Consider the following 23,615-nt stretch of genomic DNA (forward strand, 5'->3'; position numbering starts at 1 on the left):
ATGAGGCTAGGAAAGCATGTGTCAAACCCCAGGAAAACACTGAGCAAATAGTCTAAGAGCCTGGTACTATTATTCATTATGTTTTGAGCATTATATAACGGCATGAGGTTAAAATAACACACTCGAGTAACGAAAGAAATGACCTAAAGGATACCAAAGCAAATACATAGGGAGGACAAGTGTCTTTGGCTCTAAATCCTCCAGAGGAGGCTGGATGGGGAAACCCTCCTTTGGGGCATCTCCCCAGAGGTTTGCATGTGCCTTTAACACAGGCGAAGCTGGATGCAAGCATAAAACCATGAGAGTTCTCAGGGGGTGGGCAGGGAGGCAGGCAGTCGGGCTTGGAGGAGAGGGTGAAACCAAGTACAGACCCAGACACTGAAGGAGGAGTTTTAGTGAGAGTTGATTTTTGGTGCCAGCTGGAGCTGGCACAGTCAGTCCTCAGCTCATCAGGTTTTGTCAGGGCTCCGAGAAGTGGACCATCAAGCAGATATCCCAAGGCAAAGGCTCTTTACAGAGGCTGCTCTTTTCTCTTAGACTACTCAAATGCCATGAGCCAAAGACCCACTGCCATGGTGGGCAGTACTGCTGGAAGAGCCAGAGCCCGCTGGTGAGGATGCATGAGATGCCTGAGGGGTCAGTAGACCCCCCCAACGTGGCACCGCAAGGCGTGGATCATTTAATTTGTGCCATAAATCTGTGCTGTCTTCCCAACCCCGGTACAGCTGGATCCAGTCCCTGGTATGTGTGATCCACATCAAGGGCCAGCACATTTTCAGCAAGATGGGAAAGCAGAGGAACGCATGTGCTGTGCGTGATTGCAATTGGTGTGGACAGCTTGTTTGGGAACTGTGGTCATGTTCTATCAGAGGCAGCAGAGAATGGCAGGTTCGGCTTGGCTCCCCACAGCAGGGACAGCAGTGCTGTGCCCGGTGCCAGGCAGTGCCAGGGAGGCTTTCCCAGGGACACATTCCGGTCCCCTGGGTCATGGCAGCTCGCTTGGATGTTGTTTTCATAAAGCTCCCAAGTGGATGTCTGACAAAGTGCAGCCTGAAAAACAGCAAGTGAAACCCTCGCTCCTTCAAAGCCAGTGGGATTTCTGCCTCGGAATGCTGTGGGGTGAGGATTTCTCCCAGACTCCCCCCGCTCCACCCTTGACCACTCTAAGGCCATAAGGACAGGACAGAATGGGGAAAAGTGCATGCAACCATTCCCCAGATGCTCCCTTCTGAAACCAAGAGGGTTGCAATGGCAGGAGCTGTAGAGCTATGGAATACCGGGGTGCATCTTCTGGCTAAGGAATGGAAAACTTCCCACAGCTGTTTGAGAAGCCAGCCCAGGACATGTGGGGTGCAGCCCAGGCGGATGGGAAATCACTGCCTCACAGGTTGGGAGGTGGCTTCAACCCCTTTCAGTGTTTTTAACTCCAGACATCTCCATGTGCTCGCGGTTCCTGGGATGTTGGGTGCTCAGAGCAGTGTTTCAGGGCTGTGCTGCATCCGTGATGGTTCCTCCTTGGCTTCCCCAACAGCCGACCCGCAGCACACCCCTGTCGCCTGCCCCACCATGAAGCACAGAGAATGGAGTGAGCAACAGTGTCCCCTCTCTGACCTCAGCTCTCTGCCATGGGACCCTGCCAGCTCCCTCATGGCTTAGCTCTCCATAGCACACGTGGTGTGGTGTTTTCTGCACGGCTGAAACTCTCTCCCTGTCCTCTTTTTCCTTTTCCCCAAGGTAGGCAGGGATTTCTTTGCTCACTCTTGGATGGAAAGTCTTCTCCTGACGTGTAAGATGAGGTGTCACTTCCACAAACCCTTCATTCTTTAGCAGGAAATCTCTCTCTGTCTCAACCTCTCCTTAGCTGGACGATCATTTATCTTTGGGTTTCCACTGGTTTCATGTTTCCTGTTTTCTCCTTCCAGATTGTGATCCCTAACTGTAGATATTTTACAGCTCTGCTTTGCTTTCCACGTATCACTGCAGAGATAATCTCTGAGCAGACAGTTTCTTTTTCCTTGGTAGTTATTGGAAAAAACTGAGCTATCAAACCATGACTATGTCTTTGAAGCCCAAAAAGCTCCTCCTCTGACCATGGCCCTGGCACATTCCCCAGTAACCGAGATCTCTGTGTTTCCCAACTTTTGCTTTCCCAAGTTTTCTGTTTGCTTCTCCTTTAAATGCCCAGGAGCCTGCCGGTAGCACAGGCAGGGCCGATGCTGCCTTGCCAGTGGAGAATGCCTTGCACTTGGTTTTGTTGATACCTTTAATCTAAACTAAGTCATTCACCCAGAAAGTTCAAGGCTCTGGAGCGGTGACACTTTGGGCCCCGACCCAGGTGAACGTTCCTGTGCCCTGCCAGCTCCCAGGAGGGTCAATGGCTTTCTAGAACTCTCTGCAAATGCAGCACCGCTGGAGTCAACTGTTATAAACCTGCCATGAGGGATGAGAGCTCAGGAAGGATAAAAGAGCCTCTTTACTGGCTGCCTACTCGCCTGCCTTTGGTGCTGCTTCCCATCACTGCACTTATCTCAGCACTTAAGATGTACATAAGATGTACAGCAGCATCAAAACCATGTGCACACAGAAATGTTCTTAAAGCAACTGAACCTGACCTGGGTCATTCAGCGCTGTCACTGGTCCCATCTCAGCCATTTCCAGGAATCTCCTTCCCATCCCTTTGCTTTCTCAGAACTGAAGTGGTCACAAGTGTTCTGGGCTATGTTTTCAGAAGGGAAGACACGAGACATGGAAAGCTGTACCCATGAGGAAAGCCGTACAGCTGGTGACATTTGTCTAGGAGCTGAACTCAGTTGCTGTGATACTGAGGGCTTGGTACTGTTTCTCCATCTACCGCTGCAGAGATCAGTTCCAAGGGGGAGGTTTCTTTGGATTTTCATGATTTGCTCAGAAAGCACTGGGGTGGGAGGCAGGGGATGCAGGGGGTGTGTGTGGGTAGAAATCTGGTGTCAGATTAGCTTTATAAAGAAAAGCAAAGCAATGGCTTCTTTGCTTGAGATAGCCCTGCTCAAGACCTGACTCCTGGTCATGCTTACATCTCTTTGGTCATGCATGGAGGATCAGGATCCTGGTGTTGAGAGCCAGCTCAGGTGACACTGGAGGAGTAGGCAGAAGATGCAGAATTCACACTTTCCTGCATCTGGGGACCTTCCTGTGGGGTTGCAAGGCAGCTCACAGCACCCTTGAGTTCAGCCTAAGATATCCTGGAGATCAGACCACCCTTTGCGCAGGCTCTCATGGATGCCTGCAATGCAGTTGCTCCCACTGACTCACGATCCACCACCCCTCTTCAGAAGGTGTGAAGCCCCAGGGCCTGTTGACAGCCAGGGACCATCCTCTCATTTCAGCCTGAGTGGTTCCACAAGCTGTTTACAACCACGCTCTTGTGCCAGCCCCATGGCTCATGCTCTCTATCTCCCCACCCTGCTGAGTCTGATGTTGGTTCTTCTTGTTGGACTCAAAGCTTTCATTTGGAAAGGCCTCTTCTGTACTTTGAGAGATTAGGGCTTGTGCTTACTGGGGTTTGGGAAGAGAGGCTGTGCCCTTACATGTATGGGATGTGTGTGTATGGGATCACCATATGCTCATCCAGACTTTTATTGTGAGCAGTTTTCAGTCATTTCATGCCTTGCATCTCTCCTTGCTGTAAACAGATTGATTTTCCCAGCTGATTCAGAGGGCCCCACCTTCACAGACAGTTCTTGAGCTTACACTCATGGCAGCCCCTCTACATAGATATTCATTAGTGATTGTGTAAAGAAGTGCCTTCCTATGTTGAAAATTGGTCTGCTCATAGTTTCATCCTACAATCTGCTTCTAGCACAGCAGTGGGGGAACAACAGTCCTGTGTTCAGGTTTCCCATCACCTCCAGGAGTTTGCAAACCCTGCTGCCTCCTGCCTCAGCCTTCTCCTCAGCCTCCTTGCAGATCTCTGCTCATGCAGCAGCAGCATCATCCCCTCTTCATTTCCATCACTGCTCTCCAGATTTCTCTGACTCCATAATGTCCTTCTTGACACTGAGACTGGTTTCTGGTCATCTCCTGTCTTTTTCTCCATGCTGTCAGAACAGCCCCAGGCTAGCACATGTGCTGTGGATGACCCTGTGCTGTGCCAGCCCACAGCAATCAGCTACACATGCAGGACATGGGGTGGGACATCTCCTCCAAGCTATAAACGCTTCCTAAGCCAGCCCAAATGCCAATGCTCTGTCTGCGCTAATGCACCACAGCACTGCTCCCATGTACAGTGCCCAAGTGGAAGTTTAGTCTGAGAGAAGGCTCAGGGAGGACCTGATCGCTCCGTGCAAGTGCCTGACAGGAGGCTGGAGCCAGGAGGGGCTGGGCTCTGCTCCCAAGGAACAAGGGATGGGACAAGAGGAAACGGACTCAAGCTGCACCAGGGCAGGTTTAGATGGAGCTGAGGAACAATTCCTGCCCCAGAGGGTGCTCAGGCATTGGAACAGGCTGCCCAGGGCAGGGCTGCAGTCACCGTCCCTGCAGGTGTTCACACAGCGTGGGGACGAGGCCTCAGTGCCATGGGTTAGGGGTGGCCTTGGCAGGGCTGGGGTAAGGGTTGGACTGGATGAGCTTGAAGGGCTTTTCCAACCCAGTTAATTCTATGATTCTATATACTTAAGTGGCTCTTGCAGGCAGTGGGTGGCACCAGTGTCCCTCAGTGAACCCCCACCACCTCCTGAACTTGTGTTGGAACCTACAATAATCTCTCTCATCACCTGTGCCTCTACATGGAAGCAGCAGGGGGGACAGGGATGCTGTGTGACTACTCTCCAATGTCAGCAGGGTGGAGAGATGCAACCCCAGCAATGAGCCCCACATCCTGCTCTGCCTGGCACAGTGGGCAGGGGCAGGACATGCACTGAGCATCTCAGTGCCCTGAAGGGGAGCCAGGAGCAGGCCTTGGAGTGCCCCCCTGGGCTGAGACGCACGTGGGGCAGGTCTGGCAGCGGGGGGATGCACACGGACACAGAGCAGAGCAGAGCCCCGGATTCTTGGCTTGCACCAACCGCACGATCACAGCCTGCGCTGCAAAGCTGGAGCTGAGATTTCCACACATGGTCCTTGTCGACTCCTTCTCCAGCGGCTCTGGGGAGCCGGCTCTGCCGCCTGTCACGTAACTGCCTGCCTGCAGGAATGTGCTGCTGTTTCTGTCAGGGGATTACTAGGTCGTTCCTGTCCTGGCTTTTTCCTCGGAAAAGCCCTTTCTGTCTGCAGGGCCCAGGCAGGATCTCTGGGCTGTGTAAAGCTTTGCACCACAAGGCTCTTGCCTGCTGCCTGTAGATCTGTGTCAGCAGAGACCAGTGGGGATGAGCGGCTCTGCTCCAGAGAGGAACATTCATCAGGATGCTGCCAATGGCAGAGCTGCCCATGCTGTGTGACCTGCAGCTCATCCAGCCTCTTCCCAGCTGTCACGGAGCTTCGGGTGGGATGCAGGTATGGGGCAAGCACTCCAGGAAGCACAGGGAAGTTGTTGCCCTGTTATTCCTGCTCCGAGCTCCTCTTTGGTCCTGGGAGATGGGGTATTTGGCTACCACGGTGCTGTGCAGGATGGCAGCAGAAGGGGACTCAGAGGGGAAGAACAGAACTCTGCCTATGCCCTCCCACAGCCCTCCCCTCCCGTTCACAGCCCTTCCTTCCTCCAGGAGCCCCCTGTCAAGCTGTTGGACTTGATGGTTGAGCTGGACATCATCTGTCATGGGATGTCCCCACATCTAATGCATATTGAAGTCCCAGTGGCTGGGAATGCATCCCTGGCATACAGCCATAGGGATAACCTGGAAATTTAGTTTAGACATCATACAGTGGCTCTAGGCCTCACGTTTAAGCTCAGATTCAAGAGAATTTCTGCTATAAATAGCTGGAAACCCATGACCCACCTTGTTATCTGGAACTAAGAGATGTTTTCCATAGTCCACCTAATCTGACTGTGGTTTCTGTGGGCTCCAAGGGCTCAGATGTGCTGCATTGCTGTCAGGCTTGGAAATCACTGGGCTCATCCTCAATAGGAAGAGGCAGAAGGGGTCAGTGATTCAAAGGTCCTGTGCACTATAGACTGGACAAGGTGTCTGCTCCCACCTCTCCTCTAACACAGTTGTACAATTCTTGATTGATCCAAAACCAGCTCCTGTTTCCTCACGGGCATTTATGTACTCATCCTCCCAATGGCTGACTGCCGAAGGACCCTGCCAGGCTCTCCAAAGGATCCCTACAAAAAAGTCTTCGTTTACAAAGCAGTTGAGGGTCAAAACGTATCTTGTGATTTGTGTTTGCCTTATGTCAGCACTAGCTTGCTTCTGGATCACAACGGGTTTCACAGAAGCAAGAGCTCTGTATTTGCAGCCCCAGAGATGAGGAGGAAATGCCTTTGTCATTGTACCAAATGGAAGACTGAGTCATAACTTTCCTAAGGGACCCATTGAGTCCATTCTGGGCTGTCCATTGCCTGTTTAAGAGTCTGTGCTCTCCCTGGTCCTCCAGTGAGCACACAAAATGCTTCTGAAGTGATGGGAAGATGTTCCTCAGGCTGGCCTGTGGGCAGGATGGAGACCAGCCTCCCTGTTGGCTTTGTTTGGGCATAGACCCACTTGTGCCCTTGTGCTGTGTGCATGGGAGGGAGCAGGAGGCACAGGAGCACCCATGTCTGTGTGTCACAGAGTGAAGGAGAGCCCACAGAGGGAGCAGGGTCTGGCCCTGCCCACCCAGAGGTTTGAGACACACAGACCTGTTCTGAAGGAGCATTTCCTCTCATTGATCGCCTCCAGTCCCAAAGGATGGCTCCTCTCATTGCAAATCCATCCATCTAAGCTCTAGAGTGCCTGCCCACAGCCGTGCGCTGCAGGACAGCACAGGAGGGAGGAGGTTAAAGAGTTACCTTGAGCTGGGGTCTGTATTGTGTTACACTATTTGAAAGAACAGCATTTCTGCTGTTTCCTTCTGCAACATGCACATGAAAAATGACTGTATTATGGTTGTGTCTAGTGTAGCCTCTGGCATGAGGCCAGTGGGATTTACTATGGCAGGGTGAAAAGTCTAGAGGGAAGGCAGTTCGTTTTGCTCTGGACAGGACGTACAGGGTCTGCAAGGACCAATCTCATAGCGGAGAAGGGGCCCATTGAAGTGCCAGGAGGGAAACCTGCCAGCAGAAAGCTGCTGGAGAAGCCATTTGTTCTGTCCATGAAACATGAAGTCAGCAGGACCCACCACCTCCTGCCAGGAGTGATAAGAGAAGGAAGGCAGCAGTGAGATGGGCTTTCTCTATTCTGGATGAAAGATCAATTTTATTGCAGCTTTTTAGCACATAGATTTTTCATGTTGGACGTTTCTGTCTGGAAGAACACATCTCTGGTTCCGAACCATTTTCAGAAAGAAGCACCTGGCCTCACTCCCTGCAGGGGAGGGAGCCCTGAACCCTGGTTTCTAATTCTCTCTGCTAGATTCATACGCACTCCTGAAGCAGATTTCACTCTAGAGGCAAGTGTGGCTGCCCAGATGGACAGGTCTCTGCTCTGTTCTGGTTCCCATCACAGCAGGTACGGAGTATTTTCCTGGTCTGCCTGAATGCTGTGTCCTGCCTCTTGTCTGCTCTCCTATCCTCACCAAAGGGAGAACCTCAGTCAACGAAGGGTCTTGTCCTGAGCAGTCTCACATTGGAGACTTGGGCTGTGGCACTGTGTGGACCCGTGTCTCAGCTGGGCACAGCAAGTTTATTGGGTGGAGTCTGCAGATGCTTCACTCTCTGGGGATAAGACCTACTGCTGCCAGAGAGGGGATGCACCAAGCTGCAGGGTGCGCTGTCCTGTGCCATGCAAAGCTGCAGGGAGTGCTGCAGCTTGGCTGCACCAAGCTGTGGGCACGGGGGGTGAGGGCTGAAGCCTTGAACCTGGTTAGGACGATGGTGTGGCAGATGGGACTGACGGCTCCCTGCAGAACCTTGTGTCTTATTTGATATAGATATCAATGTTTAATGTTTAAACATTTGATATAGATATTGATGTCATGTCTATTTGATATAGGCCAGCGATTCCCATGTGCTGAAGGCTCTGTGCTGAGGGACATGGCATGGCAGCAATTCAGCAAGGGTTGCCTTGTGGATGCTGCTCTGAAAGTTCAGGAACCCAACAGCACTTCTAAACTGAGGTGTGAGAACGTCCTCCGTCCTGCTCAGGAGTTAAAGCAGCTCTTCACTGTGGTGGGTTGGTTTGTGCAGTACCTGTCTGTCACTGGCACTGAAACCCACTCACTCCTTAGCAGCTCACTTTGTGGTTGCAGGAGGACAGGACAGCACTGGAGAGATGGACTCTTTGCAGAGAAAGCAAGGCATAGTCTGGAGGTGAAAGAGATTGTGGATTTGGTTCTTTGGTTTACTCTGACCAGGGCTGACAGTGGGTAGAGCTGGAAGAAAGTGGTGTGTCCAGGTGGATTTCAGACCTTCAGGGACAGCGAATGCCTTTTCCAATAAAGGCACTGGCTTTTGGATGAGGCCTGGCCTTCAGGGTTTGTAGACTTAGGTGGTGACCACAGGCAGAGACTGCAGGCACGGGTATCACATAGTTGTCACTCCTGAGCTAAGGAAGCAGTAGGTCAGACTTCACAGACACCACTCAGTGCTGCGAGGTGCCCTGTGCTCTGACCAGTAGTGCTGGGCCTCTGGACAGGGGTAGGATCCTGCCTTGGGATCCTGCACCATCCTTCTGAAGGGGTGAGATGTGGCTGCCCACACCTCAGCTGAGCTGCTCAATCCATCACTGGGGTGCATTAAACTTCTGGCCAGAATCTTTTCCTCTGTTGTGGTAACACCTCCAGCAGCACATGTGGGTGACTGGGACACACTGGCCCTGTGTCCTTGCCACCAGGTTTCACATCCTGGAGGATCGTTACAGCTTGGGTGAGGTGTTCCTTCAGGAAGCCCTATGGGCTTGCTTTCTCAGGATGGGCTGTGGCAGATACCTACCTGACAGCAGCAGCAGCAGACCTGTGCTAAGAGTGGCCTGGCAGGATGTGATGAGGATGGGCAAGCACTGATTTACACAGCCATACCCTCACAAAGGTATTTAGCAGTAGACAAGTGCCTGTTAAACTGCTTTACTAGTTAGGATAAGATGTATTTTAAAGACTGGAAGAGAGAATTATTCTGGGAACCTGCTCTGGAAAATGTATCCTAAAGATGAATCCCCATGGACCGAGCAGCACTGGGAATACAATGCTGCTGCTTCCCTTGTAGGCCCACTCTGAAAAGTTGTCCTAAACCCACAGACCAGCGACTGGCTTGCATCTAGGCCCTTTGTCCCTGTCCAATCTGGACAAACTTTGTGTCCTGTCTTGGGAAATGAGCTAAAGCTGTCCCATTTCCCTTGCATCATCCTGGATTCTGGTCATGTCCTGGCTGGTGTTTGTGAATGGTACAAATTGGACATCTCTGACACCAGATGTCCAGGACAGCCTGCCATTGAATTTGCTATTGACAACGTGAAAGCCAAGGGAGCCCCGATGCCCCAGGCAGATGGAAAGGACAGTTGTCTCCACCATGTCACCATGGCCCATGGGCTTTTGGGCAGGGCTGGAGAGCTTTGCTGGTCTGTGGAGTCAGGGGCACAAGAGCTGGCTCTGTGCATGGGGGTGTCCCCTGGCCTGGCAGTACCAGGTGTTGTGCATGTGCACCACTGTCCTACCTCATACCCAGGCAAGACAGGCTGGTGAATCCCCTCGCACCCGCGGTCTCAGCTCCATTGATGCTGCCTATCCCGAGTGCAGGTGGAGGGAATGGGTCGAAACCATCTCCGCTGGGGCAAGGGGAGCAGGCGTGAAGGCTCAGAGTGTTGGTGAGTGTCTGCCTGAGCATGCAGCTGCCTAAATCCCAGAGATTACTCACAGCAACCTCAGCACAAGAGTTACTGCTCAAGGAAAAACTTCAATGTCAAGAGCATGAGTAATAACCAAGCTGGCACTTAATGGTTCAAACAGAAGATAAGAGCTAAGGCTGGATTCTCAGAGGGCTCATTTTATCTCTTTTATATATGTCACAACTGAAGAAATGAAGAATATAAAAGTTATTTATTAGCGTTTCGTTCCTGCAGTACTTTAATCATGTGAAGCGTGCACTGACCCCATGGTACCACGGAACTGGAGAAGGGATTAATGGATTAAGGGACTCCTCTATCTCAGTAGGACCAGATTTGGGGGTGATCTTCACCCTCTGACCCCTTAACAGCTCTTCTCTCTTCACTTGTGGAGCCGTGGTGCTGCTCCTGCTCAGCTTGGAGATTTCCCCGCAGGGTGAAGAAGACATTTTTACCCTCTGGGCAGGAAGCTGGAGGTGTTCTGGTTCTTCCACTGGCCCTGGGTCAGCTCCTCTTGTTCTTGAAGAGGAGACCATCACCAGGCTGCACTTTCCCAACTCCTGCAGCATGTACTGGAGCACCTACCAAGTGGACATGCTGCAAGCACCATCTACAAGAGTCTGGTACTAACAGAGAGGTGAGAGAACTCGTCAAGGGCTGGGAAAATAATATTCAGACACAAAAATGTGAGGAGCCATCTCTGTGATGTGCTGCATAGGAAACAAAGGTAGGAAAGGAAACCGGAGGAAGCGGGGAGAAGTGACAAACTTCAATCAGTAAGTAAAAAATACGTCTTGATTCTGTGATACCGATCGTGGCGATGCTGTGTGCAGCATCCTCAGCAGAAAAGTGATCTTCCTTACAGTAACTTTGTCTTAACTGTGACAGAGGCAGTTCTGAGGTGTTGATCCTGCAAATGTAGTGGTAAATGTAGTAGAAAATGTAGCTGCTGACAACAATGGAGCTGAATAACGGAGTGGCTGTGGAGAGCAGTTCTGGTCCAGGGGCTCGGCTGCAGGGCAGAGCCCTGCACCATGTCCTCCTGATGCAGCATCGCGAGCTGAATTGTATTCCGACCAGTTTATATTGGTGCAGAAATGCCGAGCACTGATGGACAGTTTGAATCATTGTGTCTGGCTGAGCTAAACAGCAATGAAAGGGGCAGCGTTCTCAGTCTACACAGACCATCAGGGTGTTTACGTGGTGCAGGCAGAGGGATTGCTCCAGGGCTTCAGGTGTAGGAAAGGTCAATGATTAATTATTGAGCAGATGTGACAGTTTTGCTTGCATCTTCCCATACCCTGGCTGCTAGCAGGTGGTGACTGTCTTGACTCTGTCTGTGATCTGCAGTTAATCTCTGTCACTGAATAACTCTTGATCCTCAGAACATTTGCATGCTGTAAACGTAGCAGAAATTCAAGCCTGTGCCCTTTGATAGTACTGCAGGTAGGTCCACGCACTCAGGTCTGGTCTTGCAGGCTGGGAGGGAAGCAGAGTATTCCTGGTCTCAGACAGGATGTATGTGATACACCCTTACCGGAGTGGATCTGAAATATCATGGTTGAGTCCAGCAGCTGCAGTGTGGGCTATTTGAATCTTTAAGCTTGGAGATCAGCTTTCTTAACTATTCCTGTTAATGATGTCTATGAGCTGGCTCATTTATGGAAACCAAGTAAGACACAGGTAGGGGTATTGGGTTGGAGTGAGCATCAGCGTAGTGCTTAGGAAAATCCTCATGTGCCAAGTACAATCCAAGTACTGCAAAGCTCCTGGTCAAAGCCACAAGTGTTTGTTATTCTGTGTCAGGACAAACTCCAGTTGGAAGATGGGAGAGTCTTCCAGGAAAGAAGCATCATCACTGGGTGGACAAAGGGCTGGTAAATGCAGCTCTGGGTGTAGGCCTGGGTTGCTGATTCGGGAATGCCAAGTGTGCTCTCGATGGCACTTTAGACAGCTGCATTTGGACAGCTGTAATTCCTCTGATCTCACACAAAATGTGCTGGATTTTGGCATCAGCATCACCCTTTACAAAATGACTGGTACCCCTGAAGCAAACCAAATCTGCCTTCAAGGCAATTAAACGTGATATTCCAGATTGAAGTATGGCTTGTTGTTAGTGACAAGTAAGTGAGTAATAATCTTTGCAGCTCATGCCACTCAACGCTTCTCATCTTAAAGGTCCACCTTCATTTGCCAATAACTCTGATGAACAGCCAGGACCAGGATTCCTCATGTATATGCCCTATGCTGGATTTGTTTGAAACATTGCACTGAAATAAGTTCAGTTGCATCAGAGAATGAGGTTAATAAAAAAAAAAAAAAAAGTTGATTTTGCCCATTTTCCAGAATTCTCATGTCTTTTATTTTGAGAAGCTCCAGCACATGCAGGCTATCGAGCAGCACATGACATTTGGCAGAGGAGGTGGTGTGTATGTCAAGATGTGCCTCTTGCTAATCGTAAAGATGCCCAAATTTGGGAACATTAAAAGTGTTTGAAAAGTCCCAGTTCACACAGTCTTAATGGAAACTAGTGAGAGCTTAGCACCTAAAACCTTGCAAGTTTGTCTGCACTGGTCATGCTGCAGCCCTGCTCTTTGGGTTATTCTCCATGGGTCCTGCTGAGGACAGGCTTGTGAGAGGGGCACGCTCTGGATGTGACCATCCTGAGAAACAACACGGATCATGCAGGGGAAAGAAAGAAAACGTGACAAGGATCCTGGGGTGAAGACAGACTCATGAGCCCAGGTGGGAGCAACAGTGTGGGGATGCGGGTGGTGAATGGGTGGGATGGGTACTGGGGGTTCATGGGGCTGAGAACAAGTGACACCGGTGGAGCAGTAGAAAGGGGAGCAAGGGGGCACAAGACCTGAGAGCTGGAGAATGTGGAGTGAAAAAGTGCACAGCAAAAGGGCTGGGATCTGTAAGGAGTTGGGCCAGAGAAAAGGAAGTGAGCTGGACAACAGAGCAGGCTGGAGACCAGGTGAGAGATGAGGAAGAGAGGTTGAAGAGCCAGGAATTTGAGGGAGGGGGTGCTTGGTACTTAGAGCACTCTGAAGCTTCAGTCATGACCAGATTTCAGTGTAAGAGTTGCTGTATGAAACTAAATCATGGAATCATAGAATGGAAGAAATGTCTTTCCCAAGGGTGGATAAACTAAACAGGACACACAAGGAGGTGGAGAAACATACCCAAGCATGGCTGGCAGGCCAGTGGTGGCCTTGCTCTGTGGGAGATGGATAATCTCAAGGAGCTGCTTTCAGTGGAGTCCTTCCCTACCTCTGCACTGAAACCTCAGTCACCTCCCAGAGCGGCAGCCAGGGAGACCTCCAAGTTGGGGCTTTACCCTTCCTGTCATTGCAGCTTGAGCCCTCAACCTGGGAAGACAGTTTTGTCTTCTGGACTTGGAGTGATGTGAAGGAAGGACTGCCACGTGTGGAGAGGAGAGGAGGAGAAAGCACTGCTGCTTTTCTTTTCACAAACATATTTCGGTCACCCCCACGCACTTGTTAGAATATTGTTTTAGCCTTTTAGCCAGCGACACCATTAATCCAGTGCTTGGTGCTTCCACGTGAGGACTCTCATGGAAGGGATAGGGCAGCACTAATGAAGGGCTCACTCTGCTTCTATGCCTAAAGCAGACATGTTTAATCTTTCCTTATATGTCAGTCATCCCAGTGTCTCAGCCTTTCCCACCAGTTCTCATCTTTGCCTCAATTCCACTGCACTCCGTGATGCCTGTTGTGCTGGAAATGCCATAGTTGTGTACCAAACCATCCCCAATTTCTGTTTCCCGCCCACCTGACACTCATCTAATCAGAGCCTATGGGCCCCAGCTGCAGGGTCTATCTTTAGCTGGTGAATTTAGGTCTCAGCAGGCAGTAGATGCTCTTGATTTCTGTTATCCCCGAGGGATGGAAGGGCCCAGTGCACATCAGGCAGTCAGAGGTTTCCTGCAGTGACAGCCTGGCTGTACCAGTCCGTACAGCTGTGATGGTGATGGGAGAAGATAAGAAACTCTTTCCATCGTATAATCCACACCAGCTGCAGGACCCAGGAGCATTTCTTTATGCTTGGAGGCAGGCAGGGAACCCTGCAGCCTGGCTGCTCAGGGCAGGAGGAGGTGCTGGGAGCAGACAGGACGATCAGGAGTCCTGAGGAGCTGTACGTGAAGCTGGCTCACAGCTCCGATGTAGGGAAGCTCCCTGGAAAAAGTGGTTGCCTGCACTGCTCCTGCCTCAATGTGGGACGTCTCTGCCCCTTCTTCAGTGGCTACCTCACTCTGCTGGTTGCAAAGCCAGGTGAGAAACCCTCCACATCCTCCTGTTAACTGCTGTAGCAGCAGCAGGAAGCCTGTTCTTGTGAGCATGTGCCTGAAGATTTATGTCCGCTCTCCTGCAGCATGCAGGGGGTGATGTACTGCATCCTTCCTGCACAGAAGTTCAGCTGCCATCTCATCAATTCACAACCCCAGCACAAGGTGAGGTTGCTGTCATCTCTGTATCCTGGCCCCTCTTCTGATGGTGTTATTCAACAGAAAGGGTACTAGACTAAACTATCCTACTCGTAAAGATAGTGCAACACACGGTGTGCGTGTGCAGCCTCTGTGCCAGTGCTCTGCACTCAGGTTTGCTCTGCTATATGTTGTCTGACAGGACATGGGAGTTGGATTGTAATTACAATTCCCGTGTTGTCATTTAATTAAAGGCTGGAAGACAGGAAAAAGGGATAGTGGTGGGGGGTGGGAAGGGAAAATCAAACCTGGAAGAGTTGCAGGCTCAAGATTTGGGGAGCGTTTTACAACTTCCAGCTGTCTGCAATCTGGTGAGGGTGAGCAGAGCCATGGGAGTAGCACCCTGACCTCAGGGCAGATACATGGCAATGTGGGATCAACTCAGGGAGAGGTGGGTGGACAGGACCATGTCCATCACCGTGGTCTCTCCTTCACCTTGCACAGCCCCTGGTGGGGTTTTCCCAGGGGAAATTCTCTGCTTTATTCAGGTAGAACACGGCTGCCCAGTTGCAGTTTCCTCCTGTTAAAAATGGTTCTGAGCTGGCAGTTGTAGAACCCCAGCCTGGTTTGTGTTGAAGGGACCTTAAAGCTGGGGGGCAGCCACAGCTTCTCTGGGCACCCTGTGCCAGCGCCTCAGCACCCTCACAGGGAAGAGCTTCTGCCTCAGAGCTCATCTCAGTCTCCCCTCTGGCAGGTTAAAGCCATTCCCCTTGGCCTGTCCCTACATCCCTTGTCCCAAGCCCCTCTCCAGGTTTCCTGCAGCCCCTTCAGGCACTGGAGCTGCTCTCAGGTCTCCCCTTCAGGAGCCTTCTCTTCTCCAGGCTGCCCCAGCCCAGCTCTCTCAGCCTGGCTCCAGAGCAGAGCTGCTCCAGCCCTCGCAGCAGCTCCATGGCCTCCTCTGGCCTCGCTCCAACAGCTCCACGTCCCCCTTGTGCTGCTGCCCCAGAGCTGGATCAGGACTCTAAGTGGCCCAAGGAAGGTCGAAGAAAGTGAGCCCTCTGATCACTGCAGAGGAGAAGCTCATAGATGAAATGGTGGGGTTGAAAAATTCAATGCTTTCTCTGCTTCAGCTGTTCCAGGAATCATTAACTTCAATGAAGTGATTAATGCAATTAACTAGCTACAAAGAGGGAGATGGATGGAATAAGAAATCATTCTGAGAGTGTTTCCATAAGTGAAATCCATTTATTTTCACCTCAGCAGGGCCTGCTGAAATTCTGCTGCATTTCTCTGGATCATTTAGGGAACTGAAGCCATTTCACAACTGGCAGCTCTCCCTGAGAACAAGGGCAGGGACAAGATTGTGTCTGTCTTCAGGCAGGGAGAAAAAAGGATCTAGATATATGGAATAATCCACATTATTCCAATTATACTGTGAAATGCTGGAACAAATGATCAAACTCTGTGCTGTTTGCAGACATCTAGACTAGGACATGATGAGGTGTAGCAGCCAGCTGACATGGAAAAACATAATGCTGAAATATCTTTCTCTCTGTGCCAACATATGTATTTGAGGCAGGGAGTAGGAATAGCTGACAAGTAACTGAATACTGCACAGATTCTGCACCATTGTGCACGTGCAGGTAGGAGACGCTTTGGGGTGGAACTGCTAAATTCTGGGTGCAGAAGGAGGTAGCAAGCGTGCTTGCTGGTCATTTGGCTTCTGTCTGAAGGGCTGTGGTGAACGAGAAACCACAGTCTGTCCTCAGTGGGATACCCCTGAAGATGCCCATGATGGAGATGGAGCAGAGGGTGTTTTCTGCTTCGGTGACTGATCACAGGCTGGGACAAAGGGGAAGTTCAGAGCAGGGCAGGGTGTGGACTGGTTTAGAGCAGCATGCACAGAGCCCAGTGCTGGTGGTGGGCTCGCTCAGGAGGTGGCACGGTCAGACCTGCGGCTCATGGCAGCTCAGGAGGTGGCAGCGTGCTACAGGAATACTGCTGCTCCCTCATGCACTTTACTTGAGCCCAGACTCTTCTTCCATCGGGCTCATACAACTGTGTGGACATCACAGACGGACTGAAGCTGCTTAACTTCTCAGCCAGATAGGTGGAGAGGGGACCTGACATCCTGTCTTCTCGCAGAGTGGCACAGCCCACCTCTGTGCTTCAGCAGATTTGGGGTGTCTCAGTCCTTTTGCATGTTCCCAGCCATCCTGATGTCTCCTGTCTGCTAAAGGCTGCGAGCAGGGAGGCAGAGGCTTTTGCTTCTGGTCCACAGGATGCTGTAAATCTTGGGGAGCTGCTGCTGTGAAGCCCTTCACAGCACCAAGCCTGCTGTCTATTGAGAAAAGCCAATACCCTTCTGTCTGTCAGATGGCACTTAACTGCTGCTGTTATTCTAGATGAGTGAACACTTGTGTTATATTTTCCAATAGCAAAAACTGGGGTCAGCAGGGTGTCTGCTGTTTTAGCCAAATCCAGATGGGGTTTTCCTATAAACAAGTGCACACAGAATATTTATACAGGCGATGGCACCTGACGCCTTAACACTTAGGCCATCCTATTGAGTAGCCACTCATACTATAAGTCACTTCAGTGCATTAAGTAAATATTTTAATATAGCCATGTCACTGTTTATTATATAATGGCGGGGGCCCAAATCTTGCCTAATGCTTGGTTAAAAAGTCAGTTTACACCATCCTTTACAGTGAATCAAAGAATGCATAAACGGGGCTCTTTTGTTACTCAGAGTTCTGTTTACTTTACTTTTCTGTAAACCTTTCGAAACACTTGCTTATAAGAGCTGATAGAACCCAGATTTTCCCCCGGGGCTGAGGTGTTCATGATGTTGGGAAGGTACCGCACCGAGTAATCAATGGAGTTTCCACTGAGCAGCATCAGGCTCACCCCTCACTATCTGTCCCTGGCTCCAGTTTGAAACCAGCTCGTGGTGGCATAAGGACTGCTCGTGTTGGAGGGGGAAGGATGGTGGCTCCTGCACCAGCACAAGTAGCTCTGCCTTGTGGAGACAGACCTGCTAGGAGCAGATAGCAGCAGTGCAGGGGAGCATCTTTGGAAGCAGAGGTGCAGTCTGTATCAGTAAATACAGAAGCTTCTTCAGCTGAAGGACTGCATGATCTGGTGACCAGAGGGATGCATTCATATCTTCATTGCCTTCTTTCTTTACACTCTAAATGCAGCACTAGCATCATGCAGTGATTCTCTCTGCAGCGTGATGCTTATATACTTGTGGTCAGGAAGCACGTGCAAATCTTGCCTCGGGCAAGTGATCAGCTTAGAGGAACTCAAGATAGCAAAGACTAGAGACTGCGGACTTCAAAGGTCCATCACAGGTTCTGTCTCAGGATCTGGGATGTTGCACAGAGCATGTGGTGCTCGCAGCCCTGCTCATGGACCTGCTGTCACCCCTGTGTACTCCACTCCTCAGTTCTCTGTGTTTGACCCTAGTTCCTGTTCCAGCAGGGGAGAAACTTGACCTGAGCAGAACATGCATGATTCTTGTGAGGTACTTGGTAGGACAAGAGGAAACGGCCTCAAGCTGCACCAGGGCAGGTTTAGATGGAGCTGAGGAACAATTCCTGCCCCAGAGGGTGCTCAGGCATTGGAACAGGCTGCCCAGGGCAGGGCTGCAGTCACCGTCCCTGCAAGCGTTCACACAGCGTGGGGACGAGGCCTCAGTGCCATGGGTTAGGGGTGGCCTTGGGAGGGCTGGGGAGCAGTTGGACTGGATGAGCCTAAATGTCTTTTCCAACCTGCTTGATTCTATGATTGGTTGATTCTACTAACAAGAGTGGTACTTACCAACACAAGAGCATCCTCCAGGGCAGTGCCCACTGATCCCGGTTTGCCCTCCACTCTTCCTCATACTTCTACCAAGGGCATGAGTCCCAGTACAGCAGACAAAGCCTCTGCAGAGAGGACGTGGGTGAGGCTAGGACATGGGAAAAGTCCATCTGTAACCAGCCTGGCTTTGCCATGAGGTGTCATGCAGACTCTTCCAGAAAAGGATCAGGTTGGACAGGAAGATGCCAGGGACATTTGGGAATGGGTTATGCCTCATTTTGCCTGCCTCACCAGCTCCCCATATGCTTGGAAGAGCATCCTGCACATGGTACAGTGCTAGTGCTCAGTGTACCTGTGAAAAACAGCTAACTAATGCCAGGGAAGATCTGAAATTACCTGGGGGATTAAACTGGTGGCCTGGCAGCTACTGATTACTGAGTATACCCTGGTGTCCTCTGCATCCCCCTCTGAACTTGTCCTTGGAGCCCTCAGCTGAGAAGCATCACGTATCCCCACAAAGCTTCATCTGCCCAGGAGTTCATGGGAGCATCAAACCCACCCAAGCCGGGGAGGAAAGGCCTGCAGAATACCAGAAGGATGCAAGATGTTCTCTGCCACTGGGTCAGTCTGAATGGACAAAGAGACCCTGAAAGAGGGGAGAGGACAGAGACAGTCTGTAGGAGGCAAGGTGCTTGAGGCAGCATGAAAATGCTTCCTTGGGCTGGTTGTTTCAGTGTGCTGGGCTGTGTGTATCCATAGGGAGTCCTTACACTTCTTGTTGGCTGCTCCATCCAGCATCTGCTTTTGGTTACTCTGCCAAAACAACAAGTCTGAATGTAATTTTAAAGCATTGGTTCTGGAACTGATATCAATCAGAAAATTACCCCTCTGAGTTTCTAAGGTAACCAATGTCCGTGTCCTCCCCTGTGCTGTAGTACTAATGGTTATAGCACTTAGCACCTCGGCTCCCTGGAATGTGAGAGAAGAGGTTCGGGGTTAACCAGACACAAAGCTTGAGGACACAGGTGGGTCCTTGAGCCCCTTTGGACAGGCAAAAGGATAGGAGAGAGGAGAAGGGTCTCAGTGCTCCCGGTTCAGCACAGGGCAATGAGCCCAGCTCAGTACATGGGCTCTGCTCCTCTCCCCAGGGCTCAGCCTGCCCACAGCATGGACACGTCTTCACATACTAAGGTCCTTCAGCCACCCCCAGAGCAAGCTTTGGGCTCTCAGGGCTCCCCAGTGAGAGAAGCATCTTTCTCCAATGCAGAATTTCCAAAGCTTGTGTGTTCAGTGTGATAAAGAGACATTTTGAAGCCCTGCTGGACAGAGCCTTGGGTGACATGGTCTAGTGTGGGACACCCCTGCCCACGGCAGGGGTTGGAGCTGGGTGATCTTAAGGTTCTTTCCAACCCAAACCAACCTGTGATTCTGTGCTTCAGAGACTGTGCAGACCTATTGTGGGTGGAATAAAGCTCCCAGTCAACTCCTGAATGAGCAGAGCTTTGTAGCCAACACCCAGGGTGAGAAGAACCTACTCTACAACCCCAGCATGTCTGGTGAAGCAGTTGTATGTTTTCATCTGAAAAATAGAATCATAGAATAGTTAGAGTTGGAAAGGACCGTAAGATCATCCAGTTCCAACCCCCCTGCCATGGGCAGGGACACCTCACACTAAACCATGTCACCCAAGGCTCTGTCCAACCTGGCCTTGAACACCGCTGAGGATGGAGCAGGGAAATAGCTCCTGTGTGGGACTTCTGAGGAGTTTTAGGGTGGAGCAGCTCAGCTCCATCCCCCCTTACTGCCCCACTCCCTGTGTACTACTGGGAGAACAGTCCCACCTGCAGCACCAGGGGCTGGGCGAGGATGAGCTCTCACCCTGCTGCATCCCTCCCCTGCCACGTGTGGATAGCAAGAGTAGTGGAGTGTAAATCCTGGATCTCCTGGGTCTCTGGCCCCTGTAATATACTGTTCTCCATTTCCCCCAGGGCAGCCTTGTTCCACTGGGTAATTGGAAAGTATTTATCTGTGTCATATTAAGAAGCATTGGGATAATTGTGAAATTGGCAGCCCCAGACGCCCTTTGTTTAGACCAGGACATAATTGGGTTAATTTTAGTGTTTTTTTTTAACTTTGCCACAAAAAGGCGGAAATTTAGATTCCATTATTTAGCAAGTAGCTCTGAGGAATGTCCCTTGGCAGCAGGGACATGCGGTGGGGCCACAGGGCTTCTCACAGCCTTGGAGCATTCACTGTGCTGGGCGCATTGAGTCTCAGCCAGGCCTCAAGAGCCTTTACCACAGATCTCCATCCTTTCCTGAGCCATGTGTGTTTCTCCTCCCTGCCTGTGCTGCACTGTGCCACAAACCAGAGTTGATAGACAGTCACTAAAGCATGTTCACATGTGAAGACAGAGAGCATAAGAATGGCTCTACTGGGGGTCAAAAGACAGGCCAGTCTAGTCGAGTGTCTGGTCTCCAACCTCGTGGACATGGCTAGAGGAGATCACTGATTCTTAAGGCCCCATCTCACTTTGAGTTTGTTTTCTAACAGAACTCTGTGTTTGATATCTCGTGGTAATGTATTGTGATCATTCATATATCCCTGAATGTATCAAAGTGCCTTTTGAACCCTTCCAACCCTCGGGCATGTTCAGCATCCTGCAGCAGAGTTCCACAGTGTATGAAATGGGAGAGAAAAATCCTGCTTTTGTCTTTTTTAAACCTGATGCTTGAGCACATCACTGATCCTTCCTAGTTCCTGAAAAAGCAACCACTTCCTATTGATGCTGTTTGGGCCACTCCTGACCGGGCAGTCGTCCAGCCTGAGGTCTCCTGCTTCAGTCTCCATCTTCCAAGCAAAGAGTTCCAGCCCATTTCACCTCTCTCTAGGTCATCCCTCTTGCTCTTCTCTGTGGATTGTTTTTCCCATAGATATTACTTTGCATTTACCTTTTTATCCCTCGGCCACTCAGTATCAGGATATCCTTGAACAGCTTTCCATGTCCCATTTCTTTTTCATGGCACTGAGTAATTGGACATTACAAGGAAAATTCCTCTCTTTATCTAGATCATTGTGTTGACCAGCATAAGCCCTAGCACTTCTTACCTTTTTCCTCCATTAAAACAAGCCTCTGGGTTGCTCATTATTCCTAAACACTCATATTCTATAAAAGCTCTTCAACAGCATTTAGTGAGAAGAGTTGTTAGAAATGTCCTGGCAATCCAAGATCACTCCAGTCACCTTTATCCAGGTACCTTCAAATAAGTAGCTTTAGCAGAGCCATTTGGATGGGTTGCCTGTACCATGTACCTTCTGACTCTTCATTACTCTTCCACCAGCACATCCAGTGGTGGTGCCAGGGTCTGAGCTTTGAGCCACCTGTTCTGGTACTCCTCTACCTTACTGAACCAGATTACACCTACTGATGGTTTTGGTGCTGAGGACCCATTTGTCTGTGGTTAGGGAAGGCTTAAATCTGTCCATGTGAGCTGTGGCTTGGGAATGGGGATCCACTGATGTAATACTATTGCCTCAGGAGAAGCCATCAATACCCTGACCTTTTCTAGGGTATTTGACAGGAGTAGGGAGATGTCCTTTCTCATCCCTAGACACCACTTCCCAAAGGATCTTACTTGCCAGGACACAGACAAAACCATCAATGGAGACACTTCACTGCATCTTGTCTTGTAGCTATGTTTGTGTCCTTTCCAAGCCAGACTCAGCTCCTCCATAAAGTTCTATTACAACTGGAATCTGGATTCTTCATGGAAATACTGGGCATGTGTCCTCGCATAACTGTGGGATAATTATTATTTTCTTTTTCTGGCATCGATGTTATCCATGGTGAAAGAATTCTGTAATTCCTGTGCAGCTTTACTGATCCTTTCCCACACAGGCAGGGAACTGATTTCTCAGGTGTTCCAGGGAGCTGTGGGTCATGGTCACTGAAATAAGAGGGACCAGTGATGAGACTGGCAACTGGACCTGGAGTTCCAGGTAATGCCAAGCCTTGCCTCTTACAATAACCCCACCTGTCCTTACCTAAACATGGCCCTTTTTGGGCACAGGCCTCGTGTTTTCAGTCTGGGCGATTTTGCAGATAAATTTAGACTGGAGGACATATTAAAATTTCTAGCCAGTAGAAGAATGACGTTCTTGAGCAGCCTTCCAAACCGGAAAGTAGGGGCAAGGAGCCGATGTTGTTTCTAGATGGAGCTCGATAAGTTAATGGAAGGGATTTTATGACATGACAGGAATGATCCTAGAGTGAAAAATGAAGTCATGGGATAATGGCCTTGAATGTTTTACTTGCTAGTATCTCTGGAAGACTGCTAAAAAGAGAGGGCTTCTTCAGTTCTTGATATTCTTCATTGCGTGATGGTTTATTATCCTCTTGCTACAGAGCTTTAACTAGTTGTCTGAAGGAACCACAAGTTTTCTTTCACCCTGATGCAGCCTTGGCTTTTGGAATGCAGAAAGGAGCTTGCTTGCTTTCATAGTACTTTGGCTAGAGGTGGGATCTGGAGCTGGTGCACTGCTTCTCTAGTGTCAGAGCACTCCTGTGTGCCTGTGTGAAGTGCCTTGCTCACAGTAATGTATTGGGATGGGAGCCACACAGCGTTTTGCCCTCAGCTGGGCTGTTGGATCCATGTGTGGCTTTTCACCTTCTTTCATGTGATGAAGGAGCTTCACTTTTACAAGTCCTGTGGGTGCAGGGAGAATGGGTAGATCTTTGGCTACCTTGGTCACTGGGACCATTGTAGAGGATCAGACCTAAAGGTGGATGGTGACCCCTAGTTCTGTCTTCTATCAAGAAATGAGTGAATCATTAATATCCTATGATGTCTCTCTTGTAGATCCAGGTATTTCCTGCAGGACACAGTGTATGTCCTTTCTTCCCCCCACGAAAGGTTCAGCTGCTCACTCTAAAGGGAAAAGCTGCTATGGGACAGTGAGTGAGTGGGTGACCCACCTCAGGATGCTCTCAAGCTTGGGACCATCATGCACTCATCTTCATTCAGTGGAGACCTGTGTCTCCGTGGGATACATCTCTTGCTTGAGGAGAGTTCCCATTTGTAAAAGCTGTTTACCAAGCTAGAGAGGGACTGAAAGGGGTTTCACCCTTGTTAATCATGGGCTGGCTCTGACAACAGGGCCTGGTCCTTTGGGCCACACAGCACTGAGGAAGTCCAGCAGGAGACTGAAGAATGTCTCAGGCTTGGCTGCACTAGATCTAGCAACAAGGAAGTAAAGGGTGCTTGAAACCTATAGAAGAAAGAGTTGAAGCAGAGCCCTTTGCACAAGCCCTGTGGTCACTTCCAGCTTGTGGCAGCCCCCCTCATGGTTTCCAGTCACAGTGTCCGTGATCTGAAAGTTCACAGACTGCCCTGGAGACCTCTGCAGGGCTCAGCACCAGAAGACAGGCTATGCACCAGAACCCCTTTGTGGGGTTATGATTAGAAGCTCTTACTGGGCAGCTCTGT

General features: G+C 50.3%; 2 protein-coding genes across 5 annotated transcripts in view; both read left to right on the forward strand.

The window, feature by feature from the left end:
* SHISA6 (shisa family member 6) overlaps positions 1-9,166 on the forward strand; it is a 542,762-nt gene extending 533,596 nt beyond the window's left edge. Inside the window, exon 7 of the transcript XR_009963172.1 lies at positions 9,156-9,166. The gene's annotated coding sequence lies outside the window, so the exon portion shown is untranslated. The remainder of the gene's footprint in view (positions 1-9,155) is intronic.
* The window catches only part of MYOCD (myocardin), a 224,762-nt gene that overhangs the window by 85,884 nt on the left and 115,263 nt on the right, over positions 1-23,615 (forward strand). The window lies entirely within an intron of this gene.

Source organism: Pezoporus occidentalis, unplaced genomic scaffold (assembly GCF_034315485.1).
Source record: "Pezoporus occidentalis ecotype Australia unplaced genomic scaffold, CSIRO_AGI_Poc_V1 ctg148, whole genome shotgun sequence".
Taxonomy (NCBI): domain Eukaryota; kingdom Metazoa; phylum Chordata; class Aves; order Psittaciformes; family Psittacidae; genus Pezoporus; species Pezoporus occidentalis.